A 21,178-nucleotide genomic window follows, 5' to 3' on the forward strand; every position below is an offset into this window, starting at 1 on the left:
TGTCTAGCTAATGAGGTGGGGACTTGGTTAACTTTTCTGTCTAGCTAAAGGATCATTAAATGCACCAATCAGCACTCTGTGTCTAGCTAAAGGTTTGTAAATGCACCAATCAGCACGCTATAAAAACGGACCAATCAGCACTCTGTAAAATGGACCAATCAGCAGGATGTGGGTGGGGCCAAATAAGTGAATAAAAGCAGGCCACCCAAGCCACCAGCCGCAACCTGCTTGGGTTCCCTTCCATGATGTGGAAGCTTTGTTCTTTCACTCTTCACAATAAATCTTGCTGCCGCTCGCTATTTGGGTCCACACTACGTTTATGAGCTGTAACACTTACTGTGAAGGTCTGCAGCTTCACTCCTAAAGTCAGGGAGACCATTAACCCACCCAGAGGAACAACTCTGGATGTGCCACCTTTAAGAGCTGCAACACTCACTGTGAAGGTCTGCGGCTTCACTCCTGAAGTCAAGCAAGACCACAAACCCTCTGGAAGGAAGAAACTCTGGACACATCTGAACATCTGAAGGAACAAACTCTGGGCACGCCATCTTTAAGAATTGTAACGCTCACCGCAAGGGTCAGCAGCTTCATTCTTGAAGTTAGTGAGACCAAGAATTCACCAAAAGGAACCAATTCTGGACACAGGATTACAGGTTCCTGCCACTATACCCAGTTAATTTTTGTACTTTTTCAGTAAAGATGGGGTTTCACCATGTTGGCCAGGCTAGTCTCGAACTGCTGACCTTGTGATCTGCCTGCTTTGGCCTCCCAAAGTGCTGGGATTACAGGCGTGAGCCACCGTGCCTGGCCGGGTTTGTCTTCTTAAAATTTCCCTTTGGGACTCTGGTTTTCTTTAAGCAAATGCAGTGGTTAGTCATTTAGGTGAGAAAAGAGGTGTCAGATGGAGACAGAAAGGCAAGAGCAGAACAAATCCAAGAGCTGACTTGTGCTGCATCAGAACATATTTGTGTATTCTGTTGTACTCCTGAAAGGAGGGGAAAAACAAGCCAGTTATCCCCATTGGAACCTGGAGGTCAAGTTTATTGAAATGAGCAAGGGACTTTGAAACACATAACTAGTTGTATTAGTCTGTTCTCACATTGCTATAAAGACATACCTGAGACAGGGTAATTTATAAAGAAAAGAGGTTTAATTGACTAACAGTTTTGCAGGCTGTACAGAAAGCATGGCTGGGAAGGCCTCAGGAAATATATGATCATGGCAGAAGGCAAAGGGGAAGCAGCACATCTTAGGTGGTGGGAGCTGGAGGAAGAAAGAGAATGAAGGAACTCTTTTCCTGAGCGCAGGCTCCATGTGACCCTATGTGGCATGGTGTCCCTCTCCCCGGTCTGTGAGTATATGTGACTAACACACTGCTGTTGATCTCACTTGTTGAGTGTGAAGTATTAGTATTGTGCCATTCCCGTAACACTATAGAGAAATCCTTTCCTCACCAGTGGAGTGAATAGGAGGCAATTTTAAAATGAGGAATTGCAACATAGTGTGTGGGGCAAGATATATGCAAGAATCAATAATAGAGTTAGGAGTGTCCAAGCAAGTGGTAAATGATGTGATACTAACTGAAAGTACCATGGAAGTTCAGAAATGTTTGTATGCGTAAGTAATTTTGGTTCAGTAAACAAAATATTTAATGAAAAAAGTTTAAAGACTTTGAAATAGGAATAAAACAACCACATCTCATGAGAACTCTATCATGAGACAGCATTAGGGTGATGGTGCTAAACCATTAGAAACCACCCCCGTGATCCAATCACCTCCCACCAGGCCCCACCTCCAACACTTGGGATCATAATTCAACATGAGATTTGGGTGGGGACACAGAGCCAAACTGTATCACTAATATGCTTCAGTTTTATGTTCTTGGCATCAGCATGATACAAACATTTCTACCCACCCAATGTTTTTAAAGCTTATCATATAAAACAACCTTTTATTACCAGTTTAGTTTTATGTGATTTAATTTTTGTGGGGAGGGGGAGTCCGTTTTTCTTTTTAGAAATTAGTGATAAATGATGAGTCCTCCACCTGTTGACAGCTAAAAAAGGAGGGCTAACTGTATCGGGCAGGTTCCAGACAGGAATATTTGTTTGTTTGTTTTTGTTTTTTAACAGGATGTAATATAAAGAATCAATTATTCAGGTATTGGAGGATGAAAAAGGCAAAGGGGAAACACTGAGATGATACTGTCAGAAAAGATTGTCAAAGTGAAATTGCACTAAGCACTTGTTAAAATGGACAAGACAGACTTTGAGTTATAGCAATAAAGGAGAGAGACTTCAGAACAGGACTGAATTCAACCCTCCCACTTTTTGTTTCTGCAGAAACAGGAGGGTTTTTAATTTCTGGGATAAACTAATGGAAATGCAGCTGGAAGGGGAAGTTGGTCAAGTCATTAGAGCATCTGTGTTTGCTAATTGTTGTTTGTTCAGGTTAGCCTCCTACCCTCACGCAAAGAATGGGAAAAAGATACATTTGTCTTCCTTAATGATTAGATTTCAAAGGGGGTGGCTCCCAGGTCTTTGAGAAAGACATTTCTGGGTTGTAAAAGGGGTAGAGAAAGAATTTACCATTGCTGGTATTTTACAGTAAATACTCTAAGAAAGGAGAGGTCAGAAGCATACGGTCACGATGTAATTTGTCTAAAGTTTAGTGAAGGTGAGAGGAATGTGAAGGCCATCTTGGTCAAGATGCAGGAAGAAAGGGAAGAAGTTGTTGAATGTTTTCGAGCGCTAGAAGTTTGGAGGAGAGAACTGGGCAGCTGGGACCGACACAAGAAGAGGACGTGTCTCAGCTCTATACCTCTGGAATTCATAGGAGAGAGCTCCTGAAACTGAAAGCTCTACTGAAACTTCTGAGAAAGGGTCTTCTCTGGTGGATACTACCTCTAAGGGAACCTTCTGAACGGATTCTGGGAGTTGTTTTTGTTTTGTTTTGTTTTTTGTTTTGTTTTTTTGAGACAGAGTCTCTCCCTGTTGGCCAGGCTGGAGTGCAGTGGCATGATCTCAGCTCACTGCAACCTCCATCTCCCAGGCTCAAGCAATTCTCCTGCCTCAGCCTCCCAAGTAGCTGGGATTACAGGCATGTGCCCCCAAGCCTGGCTAATGTGTGTGTGTATTTTTAGTAGAGACAGGGTTTTACCACGTTGGCCAGGCTGCTCTCAAACTCCTGACCTCAGGTGATCTGCCTGCCGCGGCCTCCCAAAGGGCTGGAATTACAGGTGTGAGCCACCGTGCCCAGCCTGGAGTTCTAAATGAAGGTGGAAACTAGACCCATCAAGCTAGATGAAGCTGGAAACTGTGAACACATGCTGCTGTTGGTGTGAAGACCTGTTATGGGAGTGGTACTTTTGACAACAGGGAGCAAACAGAAGGCATGAGTCTCCAGGCTTCCAATCTCCCCTTAGTGTCGTCAACCGCATTATGTGTACCAGAGAGGCAGATGGTAATGGAGAAATGTGATCTGCACAATATCATAGGGCAGAATATTGAAAGGTGGACTTGGAGATGAGAAACATGAACTTAATATTTGGCCATATACCAAGGTGGCGGCCCATCTACACACTGAACCAAGACAGTAGAACCGGGATCTAAAAACTGAATAGGGATTGGGAAAGCAAAAAGTGTGTCCCAACACCTGATTCCAGGTAGGGGCTAGAAACAATATTAGGAACCCCTCCTCAAAAGGAATTGTGTTCCAATCCTCATTTGAATCTCAAAAGATATGCATATCAGCCTAGGTACAGTCAGAAGCCAAAAAGTACACTGTGATAAAAAAAAATCAAACTCATTATTTTTTTAAAATGACTTTGTGCGTAGTAGCCTTTCTTTAAAATTTGGGTAAATAGACACTCAATGGAAATTAGAGAAGTGGGCTTTAAAGTGTTTCTAAACGCTTTTTATAACTCAAGCCTGAAATCAGCTTCTAGAAGCAGAATGCAGAGATTGGGACTGATAATCATGTACGGTCTTTTACATTTCACCCCCTGGGAGACATTGACACTATGTTGCTGATAATTTTTTCTGTGTTTAGATATTTAAATTTGATTTTTGTATATATTCAAATGTAGCAATATTTATAAATAATTCACAGTTAAGTATGCCCCTTTTAATGTAGAGTTTCAGGCTTTTCCATCTTGTTTTCCGTTTGTCTTGGAAAATTCTTTTAGCATGGATGGATAAATAATATTTGTAGTAGTTAATTTTTTGAGCACTTGCCATGCATGAGCCACAAAATGTTATAATAATACTTTATATGAATTGACTCATTCCTCATAACACCTAACTACCTATAGGGTCAGGACTACCTTTCTAAGTTATAGACAAGGAAAAGTAGAACAAGTAACATGAAACAGTTATTTGCCTAAGATCCCACAATAAATCTAAGTCTAGCGAGTGTGTATGTTTGACATGCTATTCCCTCTAATCATAAATATGTATTAACACATTTCCATGCATCTGGCTCAGTAGTAAGCTTTTGTATAAATCATTTTACATATTATTCACGGAACTCCTACATGGCAGAAACCATTATCTCTCTTATGAAAATAAGAAAATTAAGGCCAAGAAAGATAAGTCACATAGTTAATAAACAGTGAAGGAAATATATGAGCACGGAGAAATTGCCTCTAGAATCCATCCCGTTGATCAATCTGCTATACCAAAATAAACAGCCAAAGAAAAATCTAATGGAATATTTCAGAAATATCTGTCTGTTAAGCAAGAAAAAGAATAGCCATCATTTCTGTTTTGGTTTTAAGAATGGAACAGTACACACTGGGTCTTATCAGAGAGTGGAGGGTAGGAGGAAGGAGAGCATCAGGAAAAATAACTATTGGGTACTAGGTTTAATACCTGGGTGATGAAGTAATCTGTACAATAAACTCCCATGACACAAGATTACCCATGTAACAAATCTGTTTATGTACCCCTGAACTTAAGAAAATTCTTATGTTTAGAATGAATAACACTCTTGTCCATAGAAGTAACATTTATACTATAGTAAATCAATGTTGCTTCATTTAAAAATAATCTCAAGGAAATTGGAGCAAAGGGGAAAACAAACTAAAAAGGGTATTGATTATCTGCAGAGGGTACTGAGATATGTATTATTGTTGTCAACAGTAAACAAGCCTGGTGCTTCTCAATCAGTCTCTTCTTCTCATGCCCAGCACAAAAGAAAATTTCAAGATGGGATTATACAGTGGATTTAATTAGTCATCAGATAAGCTATAGCTCTGGAATTATAGTATCCCACCCCTCATCTTCAATTTTGCTTTCAATGGTTTCAGTTTCTTGTGATCAACCATAGTCAAAAAACATTACATAGAAAATTCCAGTAATAAGCACCATATGTTTTAAATTGTGTGCCATTCTAAAGAGTGTGATGAACTCTCATGCCACACCACTCCATCCTGCCCAGGATGTGAATCATCCCTTTGTCCCACATATCCATGTTATATGAGTCATCTTCAAGTTAGTCACTTAACAGTGTCTTGGTTATCAGATCAAAATAAACATGTATACAGATGCTCCTTGACTTATGATGGGGTGATGTCAAGATAAATCCATTATACACTGAAATTATTGTTAAGTAAAAATGCATTTAATACACCTAAACTACCAGACATCATAGATCAATCTCGCCTACCTTAAATGTGCTCAGAACACTTACATTAGCTTAGTTAGGCAAAATCGTCTAGTGCAAAGCATACTTTATAATAAAATGTTGACTATCTCATGAATCATTGAATATTGTAAAGAAAAACAATGCTTTTGCACCATCGTAAAGTGGAAAAATCATTAAGTTGAACCATCATGAGTTAGGGACTCTCTGTATATAAAGTTCGGTATTATCTGCGGTTTCAGGCATCCACTGGGGGTTTTGGATAAAGGGACACTACTGTCTGTAGAGAAGTCAGATCTTCATTACCTAGAGAAAAAGACATTTAAGAAAAGACCAGAAGCTTCATGGGAAGAATTGATGGAGCAGTAAGAGAGGTATGATGAAGAGACTCTAGAATCTTAATTCATAAGCCCCAGAAAGGATCACAGAATGTTAAGGCAATTTCCCCGATTCTGGCCCATTCTCTTCTAGAGCGTCCTTCCCGTAGGCTGTGCTTTCTGCAGACTTTCCAATACCCAAGGAAGTTATGTTTTCTTTCTCTTTTGGCATCTTGTAGATTTAATGTTCATATGTTGAGGCACATTGAGGTGATTTGCCAAATGGCAAAAGAAATGTGCTGGGTCATTATTCTTTACTCTGAATGAGCCAGACTGACTGTCTATACTGTGGGAATATGCCAAATAATTACTTTAACCATGTCTTTCCCTTTAGCTGTGTATACATGGACCTCGTATTCTAGATAAACTTGCTTAAACCTCGTATTGAATAATTACTGGCAAGTAGCCATGTGCTCAGAGTAATTTAATGTTCATCTTTGGTTTCTACAGGGTGCTAGTGACAAAAGCCGGTTTTGCTTATGCATACATTAGAAGGATTTTCTTTTTATAATTCAAAGAAAATCTACAAAACATGAAAAAAAAAGTACTTGATTTTTTTAAAAGCATTTTTGATCCTAAGTTTTCCTCAGGAATCACAGATACAGTGCTGAGAAAAAGCTGATGTAGTTTAACTTTTAAAAACAGAAAGTCTCCATAAAAGGGTACCACATGTTCTTACTGCCTTGCAAGTTAAGCAGTTGTTATTACATTTAAATCATGTCTGACATAATGTTGCTTTCCCTTTTGAAAGTGAGGACCAATGTTGCTGCGTTTTATTATGAAAGGTAAACAGTATGAATTCCCATGAATCACTGTACCTTGTAGTCCTGTCGTAATTGAAAAAGCCTTGGGGTAGGAGGCAGGAGCTAGAGATCCAAATTCTGACTGTGATACTTATTAGTTTTAGAACCAGAAGCAAGAAATTTAACATCCCTCTTCCTTCCCTTGTGAAACTGGAAATAATATCATCCTAATCTTGCAAAGCATGTTTATGAAGCATAAATTAGATCATATACAAAGCTATGTCATAAACTGTAGAGCATGAAAAGTTCTACACCTAAAGGACAGAAAAGATACGTTAACTAGTTTAAGATTTGTACACTTTTTAAGAACAAAGAAAACCCACTAAGAATTCCAGAAAGAAGTTGGAGAAACATGAATAGAATACAAGTTGGCAATACATACTCCAAACTTTGAAAATGCTCATACATTTGGAGCCAGGACTTTTCTTCTGGGAGCTCTCATAAGACTACCATGATGAATACTATCTTAATAAATATAATAAAATATCCTAATATCTACATGTCCAATATTAGGAGAATGGTTAAGGAAATTAGGATACAATTATATGGTGTTTCTTACACAGGAGTAAGATTTACATAATTATATAAATGAAGTAGGAAATTTGTGTCAAAATATTTAGCCAATATTTAGGAGCCAGCAATAATATCTATCATCAAGATATAAACTATGAATAAATTATCAGATAAAACAAAACTCCACAGTTGCCTCTGAAGGCTGTGCGATTGTGGGAATATTTGTCAGATTGTCTTTCTTAAGTGTTTGCAGGTTTTCTACAATAACCTTCATGACCAAACACAAAGAGATTAAATACGTACATACATACATACAGTAACATGAGACGGCAATTTTATCTATGGTCAAGAGTGAGCTCTGTGGTCACAATAATCTCATGAAATGTTGAGACATTGGAGTAATGAATACTCCTCACTTTTGATAAATCAGTTATCATTGGTGCTTTCTGGAAATTTCGTATTATTCATTATTTGGATGCAAGAGTTTTTATTCTTTCCAGTATCAGAAGAAGCGCGATTCCCTACCAGAACATTAACAATAGTTATTTTGAAATCTCTGCTCTTATTTTAAACACTATTCTGCAATAAACTGCTTGGAAAAATGGGCAGATCAGAATCTTCTAACATAATGTTGACATTATTTAATAGCTGCTTTGGTTACTGTTATAAGCTTTATAAGAGTGATTACAAGTACAAAACTTACATTAAGACATCTTTGTATCTCAGTTTATGAATAAAGCCAAACTGAAGTTTATAACAATGTGTTTTATTTTCAGTTACACATTAAGATTATTGACTTATTACCTAAATATTCTAGACAAATTACATATCCTATTTTTGGAGAGGTTACGGAGGCAACCTTTCATCTCTTTTCTGTTATGCTTGAAAAACCTCTTTAGGGAAAATGTAGCCATTGTTATAGAAACCTGTTAATGTGGATCTTTGGGGACTTGTTCATTAACATCATCTATGCATAGAAGTCGTCTTAGTTTTTTTTTAAAGTGAGTTAAAAATCTATTCAGGCACATTTTCTGGTTAAGAACCACAACAAAGAAAACACTTTATGTTCCCAACACTGTTTCCTCTCCCACAACCCACTGGAAGACTACATTTCTGAGCCTCCCAGCCTTCCTTGTATTTTTGTTAGAACAATTTTCCTAGCAGGTGAAATGTGTACAGAAGTGATGTTAATCCCATTGGGCAACATGTAAAAATCATTCTTCAGAATCTTTCAGACTCCTCTTCCTCTTCCATAGTGTCCATGAAAGCCAAGACTTCCATCTGGCCTTGTAGGAACATGGTCTTGGAAGAAATCCACTAGGAAAGCATCCAGATTGGCATCGAAAGAAATTCTTACTGTGCTGACCCACTGAGAGTCAGCATTTCTTTATTTTTCAGCATAGTTTACTATCTAATCCTGACACCTATAAGCACTTTATTTTATAAATTGATATTAACTCTATCATCAACTAATTTGATAGTCAAAGAATATGGATTTGCCTTTATTTGGGAATAAAGTTTCCCCTCTTTCATATTCCAGCCAGAAAATATAATCTCATTCAAGAGTGTTTTGTCAAATGGTCAATTAAAAATAATACTAACCTATAATGCATGGACTACTTCAATTTCACCAAGTATTTAAACTTTTGTCTCTCTCTCTCTCTCTTTTTTTTTTTTTTTTGAGATGGAGTCTCACTCTGTCGCCAGGCTGGAGTGCAGTGGCACAATCTTCGCTCACTGCAACCTCCACCTCCCGGGTTCAAGCGATTCTCCTGCCTCAGCCTCCCAAGTAGCTGGGACTACAGGCATGTGCCACCACTCCCGGCGATTTTCTGTGTTTTTAGTAGAGACGGAGTTTCACCATGTTGGCCAGGATGGTCTCCATCTCTTGACCTCATGATTCGACCACTTTGGCCTCCCAAAGTGCTGGCATTACAGGCATGAGCCTCTGCGCCCGGCCCAATATTTTATCTTTGAATTATGTTAGTCTAGGGAACGTCTATATTCTTCCACCCAATAATTTTGGCTCCTCGTAGAATTGCCTTTACTGAGCTGAGCATTGAATATTCACTTCTCTGCTTTTCTGAGAAATATTAGAAAATTACAACCCTCTGTTGTATGGGAAAGACAGGGTCCACTATACTGCGATTTACTGTAGTGTATCATCTGTGACTATACAGCAGTGGCTCCTTTCTTAGTGCCATTCTGCAGTATTTCTTTCTAATTTTGTTGTTCCAATATCTGTACTCCTCTTAGAAGTTTATTTTTAAATAATGGACACTATGACCCTATTTAAGTCTTTGTTTTGATTGGTGGGATTCTCATAGCCATATTTGTAATCAACCACTAGATGTAAAAGCTGATTTGACATTTTTCTTTCCTGTGAACTTTGTCCTTTATTTTACTTTATTTTTCTATTTGTATTTCCCCATATCCATAACTGTTCATATGTTTTAATTTATTGTTGTTTGTTTTTTAATATATTTCTCTCTAGGCCCTCTAATAGTTATTTTGTTCTGGTGACAGTGCTGGTTTTAGTTTTCATAACCTAGATAATTGAAGAAGGGTAAAGTTTGAGACATAAAAATTAGTCATAATATATAGTTAATTACATATATGTAAATATAATGTAATTCAGTCTACAAAACACTGGACAAACTTGGTGGTGGTTGGGAGCGTGGTAGTGAGTCTTCCTAAATTATTTAATTACATATTTATTTATACATTTGATTTTTGATCATGAACATTAAAAATTTAACAAATTTCTAAATGAAAATGAAATGGTCAACTTAATTCTTGATCCAGTTGAAATACTGTGCAAAGTTAATATAATAATTAGATAGAGTATATCTGGAATAGCAAACAGCTCTAGAAGAATAATCTTGTTTAAGGAAAAGAAAAAGTAGAATACTTATAATCTGTTAAAACACAGATTATAACCAAATTTGTTATATTATGGATTTAAAAACCACATGATTCACAAATATAGCTCATACCATCAAAACACATAATGCTGCCAATACCTCATTGATAAAACAATAAAATTACTTCTGTCCTCTCAGAGTAAAGAATGCCCAATTTTGCATATTTATATGAAAAAATAAAAAATCAAAATGAGAATTCACTGTTTTACTTTCTACTCCTAGAAGGTAATAGGCTGAGAATAAACAGTGTCACTTGTTGTTATTGTTTTCAAAAACACTATACAAAAAAAGTATAGAACTCAAGATTTCCACCTTATGAAATATACTATCATTCATAGCATGGTCAACACTGTCCCCTGAAAAAAATAACGTTAATGTCAAAACATCAAAAATACCATCAAAATGCTCAAACCTATAGCCATTGATTCTATGTTCTACAATTTCTCCACCTGAAGTTTCATTATTTTCAAATATTTCCATCCTTCTTCAATGGAAAAATTAAGGTAATATCTTTCAAGTAAAAGCTTAGATTAATGACTACAATGAAAGCATAACTAAGGCATTGGAGGTTTTTTTTTTTCTCTCTGCCACCAGTCTCCTGAACTTATTGTAATATGAACTAAATATCATCTGTCTTTAATAAACATCTGAATATATTAAACCCATTTTGTATGTTTTGGTGGGAGGGAGATAATGGGGGAAAAAGTGAGACAGATTCCCAAGATAAAATTTCATCTAATTTGGGCTATGTCTCTATTACTTTTTATAAATAAATACGGTTAAAAGTGCAATGAGACCAGGCGTGGTGGCTCATGTCTGTAATCCCATGATTTTGGGAGTCTGAGGCCGGTGGGTTACCTGAAGTCAGGAGTTCGAGAGCAGCCTAGGCAACATGGTGAAACCCCATGTCTACTAAAAATACAAAAAAATTGGCTGGGTGTGGTGGTGTGTGCCTGTAATCCCAGCTACTCGGGAGGCTGAGGAAAGAGAATCACTTGAACCTGGGAGGCGGAGGTTGCAGTGAGTCGAGATCATGCCATTACACTTCAATCTGGGCAACAAGAGCAAAACTCTGTCTCAAAAAAAAAAAAAAAAAAAAACGATGACACTTTTGTATTAGCTAATTAAATATAAAATTAGATTGCAAATACTATGGGTTTATAAGACATCAGTTATCTCTCTTATTGTTATTTCCTAAATGTAATGTGTCTACTTTTCTCAGATTTCTTTCAAAATATTTTTCTTATCTATGATTTTCTGCATTTGACTATGCTACATGTAGGAATGCCGGTTTTTATTTGTTGGTTTTGCTTTTGTATTTATCGTGTTTGGGATTCCCTGAGCTTCTGAGATGTGTGATTTCAATCACTATGTATAGAAAAATCTCCACAAGTATATCTTCAAATACTTCCTTCCCCATGCTCTCTCGCTTCAGGGACACCACTTAAGTGTTTAGATTATTTGACCTGGTCCTAATATGTCGATGATGCTCTGTTTAGCTATTTTTTCTTTGTCTCAAAGTTTCAATGTGAGTAATATGTATTAAGTTGTCTTCAAGTTTACTATTTAAAATCATTTGATAAATTTTTAATTTCAGATATTACATTTTTTTTTCTAGAATTTCAATTCGGTCATTTTTTAGGGCTTTTACCATTCGGTAAATTACTTCTCTTAGTTACTTGACATATTTAGATTTGTTTAAGTCCTGTCTATTAATAAAAACACCCATTTCGTCTTTATGTCTGCCTGTATTTGCTGTTTTTTGTTTATTGTTTTCATTTTTGGGTCAGTTTAACCTGTCTTTTTGCATCTTTTGATTTCTGCTTATATGCAGGACATTTTGAACAAAAAAAATAGAATAGACTAAACTAGACAACATGTTTTGTTTTCTTGCTTCCAGAGTTTCCATACCTTTTCCCTTTCAGGCAGCTAGGGTGAGGGATGGATCATTCTGATTTCACCATGAGTAGAGCTAGACTAGCACTGGGTCATTTAACTAGTGTAAAGTTTAAATTGCAATTAAAGAGATCTATATTTCTCTTTCCTCTCAGTCTATAACACCCCGTATTGTAGCAAAGGGGGTTGAGCATTTTGATCCTACGAAGATTTGAGCTGGCAGAGAGCTGAATTGCAGCCTGAGTTTTAGTTTAGTTTATTCAACTCCGCAGTGCCCGGGCTCAGGCACTGTGTGAAACTGTTTTTCTCTGCTCTCTCACTGTTTCCATTGATATATACTCAGCAAAATCCTCATGAGAGATCATTGTCAGATGAGAGATTTATGTTTGCTTTTGGAGATCTTTTAAATTCTAATCCATCATGTCAACCCATACAGTTCTTAAATTTCAGCTGGTTTCTCATCGTCTCATGGACTATTTTCTGATTATCAGGCCTGCCTCTCCCTCTGCTACTCATGCTAAGACTAAAATATTGCTCCAAGTACAAAAGAAGCCCCTGCTTTTTGCTCAGGTATGAAGGACTTCTCATCCTTTTTTGTAATTTAGTTATTTCAGGCTCCTTTGCATCCACTGCTCTTTGATGGTTGCAAAGAAAAGTATGACTGTTTGTTAATCTGGTATTGTGATAGATGTAATAGTCTCTACCAAACTTCTACTTTCTACTGTAAGTGGACCTTTCAACGTAATTAAGGATTTAAAATTTTACTCTGTTGCCTTTTAGTGTAGTGAATTTCCTATATTTCTCCCCAATTATATCATAGATGCCCTGAAGCCATTCATTCATCCATCCATTCATTCATTTGATCATTAGTTTATTCATTAATTTGTTCCGTCCCGTAAAAAATTACCCATGGTATACTCACTAAACTTTAGAGGATTTACACAGTTCTAGCAAACATATCTCCAACCATAAAGTGTTTACAGTGTTATTTGGGCCAGGGATGAGCAATTGATGAAAACCAAAGCAAAATAATTCTATCTCTAAGAATTTATAATTGAAACAGAAATAGATTCATTTTCTGAATCTATTTTTGAGGAGATTTTGAATATGTGCACTTTGCAGCTGTGAGCAAACATCTTCCGCATTTGCAGTAGAAATAGTATTTAAAAAACAGACAAGAATCTTCTGGTCTTCTAATAAAGAACAATGAAGCAAATGCACAAAGGGAATTTTAGTGAAAGAAATCATGGACTTCAATGACTGATTCTAGGTCTTCCTGAGAGCCAGTCATTTCAAATATCTTTGTGTTTTTAGATTAAGCCATCATTTTTTCTCTTAATCTTCTTCATATATTGGCTGACTTTCATTAATTGAAGACTTGAAGTTAATGAATACTTTCTAATACAGATTAATAAGACATATATACAAAAAACAATTTAGTAGGAAGTGGAAATGGATGACAGAAAAAAAGAGGGAGGTGGGGGGAGGGGGGGAGAGAGAGAGAGAGACAGAGGCGTTCCATGTAGATATTTGTGAATATAGATATATAATTAACTTATACTGAGGTAATGGCTAATTGATCTCTCATAAGCATTCACAAAATAGAACCGTGGTTCCCATCCACAAAATATACTCCTCCTCTGGCAGTTATGGGAACTGTCATTCATCTGTTTACTCAGGCAAAATAATCAACATAATTCTTGTCAAGTCTATTTTTGTAATTCCCACATGTAATACACCAACAAGCTATGTGAGCTCTATCCCCAAAGCCTAGCTTAAATCTAGTCACCTCTTGCTAACTCTGGGTATCATCCTAAATTCACACCACCATCTCTCCATCTAGACTCACCGTATTTTAATATATCTCTCAACCATTCTATTCTGTACACAGCAATGAACATGGTCTTTTAAGAATGTTAATCAGATTGCTTAAGTCTCTTGCTAAAGCTTTTCGTTTATACTTGCAATAAAAAGAAAATTCCTTAGTGTGGCCTTCAAGATTTTATACACAAATATTTCCTTGACTCTTTCTCTCCTTAACTGTGGGTACAGCTACACTGACCTTCTGACTGGTTATCCACTATATCAAGTTTGTACCTGTCTTACAAGCTTTATACATGTTTCGCTTTCTGCCTAGCAAGCTCTTCCCTCCTCAGTCTCAGTCCTTACCCTGCTGTGATTGTTAACATTGAGTGTCAACTTGATTGGATTGAAGGATGCAAAGTATTGTTCCTGGATGTGCTTGCGAAGGTGTAGCCAAAGGAGATTAACATTTGAGTCAGTGAACTGGGAGAAGCAGACCCACCCTCAATCTGGGTGGGCGCCATCTAATCAGCTGCCAGTATGGGTAAGAATAAAGCAGGCAGAAGAAGGTAGAAAGAGCAGACCTGCTGAGTCTTCCGGCCTTCATCTTTCTCCCATGCTGGGTGCTTCCTGCCCTCAAACATCGAACTCCAAGTTCTTCAGCCTTTGGATTCTTGCACTTTATACCAGTGGTTTGCCAGGGGCTCTTGGGCCTTCGGCCACAGACTGAAGCTGCACTGTCAGCCCCCCTACTCTTGAGTTTTTGGGACTCTGGCTTCCTTGCCCCTCAGCTTGCAGACAGCCTATTGTGAGACTTCACCTTGTGACCATGTGAGTCAATTCTCATAAACTCCCCCCATATATACATATGTCTTATTGGTTTGGTCCCTTTAGAGAACCCTGACTTAGTATACCTACTTAGCCCTCCTTTACAACTTAGCCGTCTGCATAATTCTCACTCTTTCAGAGCAGCCATTCCTGACAAAGTCATGCTAGACCAGAAATTCTCATCTCCTCTGCTTTGTTTTCGTCTGCTTTATTCCTGTGCTTTATTGTCTTCATTGCATTCTCTCTATCTGAAATTACAGTGTGTATTTGTCTATTGTGTATCTCCTTTACCAGAAGAAAAACTCCTTAAGAGTGGGGACCTTGAGCATCTTCCTTCTGCTTTGTTCTCAAGCTGGAACACTGTTTAGTACATTATAGAGCTTAGTGAATTTTGGATTGAGTGAACAAAGGTATTTTACATAGGCAGGAAAACCAAGCAAAGGCATGAAGATAAAACGATGTGGGTTGTACGCAGACAGTGGCAAATAGTTTTTCTCAGTTTGAGAAAAGGCTGTATGGAGAAAAAGAATGGCAAAGTAAATCACAAAGGGAGCTTATGGTCATGTGGCAGATCAATGTGAAGGCAACAGCAATAGCTCATCGAAATTCAGTTGAGGAACCCCTTGTTCAATCACGTATTGCTTTATATAGCTATAACACAATATCAAGAGACACTATGATATTAATGCACTGCCTAAATCATTGAGAGTAACATCAAGGAGGACTTCTTTTAGAATAATGTAATTCTGAGATGTCAAGTCAGTTTTCCATGAAATGTCCCAACAACTTCATAAAAAAATTCTGGGCTAAGGAAATTACATGTCCATGTTTAATATGGACAAAATAGATAAATATGTACATGATATTTTAATATAAAGTGAGTTCATAAATACAATGTCTTTGGGGATAGCTGCTTAGTTCATGTAAAGAACTTCAACCAGAATGTTAATAATGTACTTCATCTCCAGGAAAACAAGCATATTCTGTATCCCATAACTTTAAGTATCCATAGTAACGTGAATCATGTTGATGAGATATAATAATTATCATTTCTCAAGAAGATTAGAGCACAATTATTGTTTTATTCTAGGTTTTTCTTATTGCCAGTTAAGTAACTTAATGTAAGAAAAATTGGGAAAACAACACTGACTTTGAGAAAGAAAAGAGCAATTTCTTCAATATGTATTCTAATACGGAAAACATCTCTATTTAAAATTACAAGCTTTAATTTAGGGTCACAATTAATCTGAAATAATTCATAACAATAACAAACAGTCCAACTCTTCGAGCACGTTGTACAAAAGAACCAGGAACATTTAGATTCTTGTTCTAATCACAATCAGTGTGAACCTGCTGTGTTTGTTAAGAAATGTAGACCATTCAAATAAACAGTGTAAATTCCATTGTGGAGATGCTTCTAACATAGATGTAATTGGTAAGGTCAAACTGGATGGTCCATTGACTTTAGATGGTCAGATAGGTGTCTCAGAAATTAAAAAATACTTTTTAAAACATACAGTCAAAATTCCTTAGGCTAAGTATGAACCAGTTAATGGAGTAAGCATTTGTAGCAGAAAAGTGGTACAGAGCGTAGTTCCACAAATACTGTAATCCAAAAAGGAAGTTCATATTAAGTTTCTAAGGATTTTTAATTTTTTTTAAATTTTGAATTTTTGTTGGTACATAGTAGATTATATATTTAGGGGGCACATGAGATGTTTTGATACAGGCCTGCAGTGCATAATAATCACTTCACAGAAATGGAATATCCATTCCCTTATGCATCTATCCTTTGTGTTACAAATAATTCAATTACACCCTTTAAGTTACTTTAAAATGGGCAATTATTATTGACTATAGTTATCCTGCTGTGCTATCAAATAGTAAGTCTTATTTCTTTTTTATTTTTGGACCCATTCGCTATCCCCACCTTCCCCCAACACCGCACTATGCTTCCCAGCCTCTGGGAACCATCCTTCTACCTGTGTTTATGCGTTCAGTTGTTTTGTCACAAATTGATAAGAACATGGAATGTTTAACTTTCTGTGCCTGGTTTATTTCACTTAACACAATGATCTCCACTTTCATGCATGTTGTTGCAAATGACAGGATCTCATTCATTTTTATGGCTAAATAGTACTCCATTATGTCTATGTACCACATTTTCTTTATCCATTCATCTGCTGATGAACACATAGGTTGCTTCCAAACCTTAGGTATGGTGAACAGTGCTGCAACAAATGTAGGAGTGCAGATATCTCTTTGATGTACTGGTTTCTTTTGGATACGTACCCAGCAGTACGATTGCTGGATCATATGGAGCTCTAGTTTAGTTTTTGTGTGTGTGTGTGTTTTTGTTGTTTGTTTGTTTTTTTGAGGAACTTCCAAACTCTTCTCCATAGTGATTGTACTAATTTACATTCCCGCCTACATTGTCTAAGGGTTACGTTTTTTCCACATCCTTGCCAGCATTTGTTGTTGCCTGTCCTTTAGATGTAAGCCATTTTAATGGGAGTAAGATGATATCTCATTGCAGTTTTGATTTGCTTTTATTTCTCTAATGATCAATGATGTTGAGCACCTTTTCACATATCTGTTTGCCATATGTTCGCCAGAGTATTTTCCTACTGAGCTGTTTGAGCTCCTGATATATTTTGGCTGTGTCCCCTCCCAAATCTCATCTTGAATTGTAGTTCCCATAATCCCTGTGTATTGTGGGAGGGACCTGGTGGGAGGTAATTGAATCATGGGGGTGGTTACCCCCATGCTACTGTTGTTATGAGTGAGTTCTCACAAGATCTGATGGTTTTATAAGGGGCTTTTCCCCCTTTTGCTAGGCACTTTTCCTTCCTGCCACCATGTGGAGAAGGACAAAATTTAGCTGGACGTGGTGGCGGGTGCCCATAATCCCAGTTACTCGGGAGGCTGAGGCACGAGAATCACTTGAACCCAGGAGCCAGAGGCTGCAGTGAGCTGAGATCGTGCCACTGCATTCCAGCCAGGGTGACAGAGCGAGACTGTCTCAAAAAAAAAATAAAAGATGTTTACCTCAGGAGACAGTCTAAGCTTATCCCTAAGTACCGTAAGGACATAATTCTCTGAAATGAAACTCACATAAGATTGTTTCAAATTCAAAAGACACTGGCTTCTCCGCTCAAGTGGAGAAGGGTAACCAGGTATATGCATTTGGCTGTAACTGAGCAGAGAAGCTGAGGCTACCTCTCAGTTGAAGCTGTGGTACTTCATATAGAGAGCAAATGCCAAACACTCTCTTCAGGAATGTATAGTACAGGGAGATACATCTGAAATAAGTGCAGAAACTGTGTTTGCTCATCGAGGGAGAACCTGAGTATCAAAGACCATAATATCCGGGGCACCGGGTTAAAATAGATCTACTCTCAATACAGTTGACTACAGCCAAGGGCAGGATTTTGTGTCCTTAGTGATTTGAGTGATAAAAATTTCCAGGTGAGTTTTCAGAAACATAATTGGGTAGGTAAAGGTCAGCATTTGAATTTATGAAGGGTAGACATTCCAGTGACCCTATTTTTATGTCTGATATGCAGAGCACTCTCTTCTTAGTATCAAAGTACCAGGAAATTGAATGATAATTGGAAGATTATAAGCTAAACAGGCACACATAGAACTGGAAGGAAATTAAATGGGTTAGAGGAATAATGAATTTAGGCTGGTGGTTTCCAGGCAATACATATTGAAGATCACTAAATTATCTACATTTTCTATTAAGAGACCCATGAATGAAGAAGTGAGAAGCAGAAGGAAAGAAAGAAACTGATTGAAAAGACGCAGTCAAAATGGGCGATGGGAAAGAGAAGGAGGTAAGTAGAAAAATTTTTCAGTTTGTCTACGATAAAATCTAAAGTCTAATTAACTCTATTTTCCAGAAGTCATATTTGCTGTCAAGATACAATTTTGCCTACATAAATTAGATGGGCATGGAACCAGTTTTTCCTCTCTAGGCTTGAAATTTCTATTGCATTTCTTTATGCAAGGAACAGCTCCTTCTAATTCTCTGAAGGTCTCTCTTACCTCTCTGTTGTACTTCCTGTGAAATATATTCGTGTGTGTGTGTGTGTGTGTGTGTGAACTCACTTGCTCAAAGTATTGTTTGGTTGTAGTTTCCTTACCCTTTTTAAACTGGATTATTCTTGGTCTAGCTCGTTCATACCGACAACTCCAATGGGACATCAAGTTTCCCATTTTCCCACCACCACCCCAAGTTTCCCGTTTCTTTACCTTGTTATTTTTATTTATTAGTGTTATTATTTTTCAGAGGGGCAAAGGGGCAGAAACTGGGAATGTTCAAATGCTTTTCTGATGATGCAATCAGATTACTTCCAATCTGCTGCAAATATCAATCCCTTAAAGCATGTAACATTTCCTGCCCACCTGGCCGAGGTAGGAGGAGGCAGTGTTGTATGTGGTGGTCTCAGAACTTGTCTACTAATCTTTTAATACATTTCAGCCAATATCAAAGGCAGTCTAATTCAGAATGGACTATTACCTTTATTTATTTATTTATTTGTTTATTTATTTATTTATTTATTGTCTATTATTTAACTGAGTACAAATAGGTATGGCAAGACTGGAGAACTTGCTAGGTATATTCAGGTCTATATTTCTGTAGGTCTTCAGCAAATACTTGGCAGCCAGTTACTACAGTGACTTACAGATCTCCTCTATTGCAAAACTATTTGCCAGACCCTTAAATGTCTACTCCAAGTGTTAATAACAAACTTAAGAGAAATATCTTTTGGACAGCACTTTATTACGTTTGAAATGACAAAGTTTTTAGCAATGATATCTCTACATCAGCAATGATGGGAAAATGTTAGTGTAACTATTAATCATAAATGGAAGATACCAGAACCAAGGAGACAATATACAGAGGAGAAAAAGAGTTTGCTTCCCTTTTTTGAAGTCTGAGGATTTGGTCTGTTTTGTTAGACTTGCCTATAATTCTCTACGTAGCAACAGATTTTGAATTTTATGAAAAACCTTCTTAGTTCCTTGTATTAGTGTTGCTGTCAGTCTTAATTTTTAAATGATACGCATTGTCATTTTTTTGTTTTGTTTTGTTGCTTTAACTGTTTTCTGAAGTGTGTGGTGGTAAATTAGAATAGGCTGCATGTTCTTTTCTAGCCAGGCAGCATTTTAAACTAAAGGTTGTGTTGTACAAATCTTAGTATTCTTTTTGTTGTTGTTTCTTCACTTTTATCTTTCCCTTAGTTGCCAACCCAAGACCTGAAACTTTTTTACCGACATTTGTTTATTATGTTATTTAACCCAAGGAACATAAGACCGTGCACATGTACAATGTTTATAGGTTTGCATGTAGCCCTCGGATGACTTCTTCACATTTATTCTTGATGACTTGGCTCCAAACCCATCTTTTATATTCAGTTCTTATTTTGGTGTTTTTTTCTCTTCTTGGCTTCAAAGCCAAGCGTGATTCTAAGTGGCACTGGTTGGATGATTACCACAGAATCTCAAACAAGCCAATGTGTTATGTTTTATGTTTAGAACTAACAAATACGCCTCATGGCTTCAATGGCTGCCTTTACAACAAAGGATGGGAGCTAAGTTATACTCACCACTTACTCTCAGGATCTTTCAAGTGTGGAGACATTAGAGGAACGTCAGGATGTTCTTGTCCTTTATTTAATTTGTTGATAAATAAATAAAGTGTGAGGCATTTTGTTTTTAACATTTAAATTACCTCCTCAGCAAGCATTTTATGGTGGTGGAAGGTTATTTTATACTTTCAAGTGTAAGTAAAACTTTCTAAAGTTGGAGAGTAATCTCCATTCCATTCCAAACTACTGAGATTTCTCTGTAAACAAGACTTAGCTTTCTGATCTGTTAATTTCATTATGATTTTTTCCCTTTGTCTTCAAAGCCATGTCTCTCATTTGTGCTTAGTGAAGAACAAATTTGTAGAGTAAACTGTTCAATGAGATGAGGAATACAATTATCATGGAAGGGAGGGTTTTCTTTGAAATACTTGTGCCGAGTTGGAAATGTAGATTTCGAAATTATCTTGCAAGTTGGATATAGACATCCTAATTCAGTTAGGCAATTTGATCAGAGATACTTTGTCCAAATTATTTGAATAATAAAAATGGCAGAGAGTTTTCTCTCTACCAATCAATTCATGTAGCACATTAAATTATGTAGATATCTGCCTCAGCACTATCCCACTCTACAACTTAATAGTATGTTACTGAGAAAAGGGAAAATACTAGTTTAAAATAAATTATAAATTAAAAAGTTTTAATGCATATTTCTTATATATTTTTTCTTTTTGTAAATAGATTTGAAAAAAATCCTGTATTGCTTACCCTCTGTGATTTTTTTAAACTTAGAACAA

Source organism: Mandrillus leucophaeus, unplaced genomic scaffold (genome assembly GCF_000951045.1).
Source record: "Mandrillus leucophaeus isolate KB7577 unplaced genomic scaffold, Mleu.le_1.0 Scaffold1, whole genome shotgun sequence".
Lineage (NCBI taxonomy): Eukaryota > Metazoa > Chordata > Mammalia > Primates > Cercopithecidae > Mandrillus > Mandrillus leucophaeus.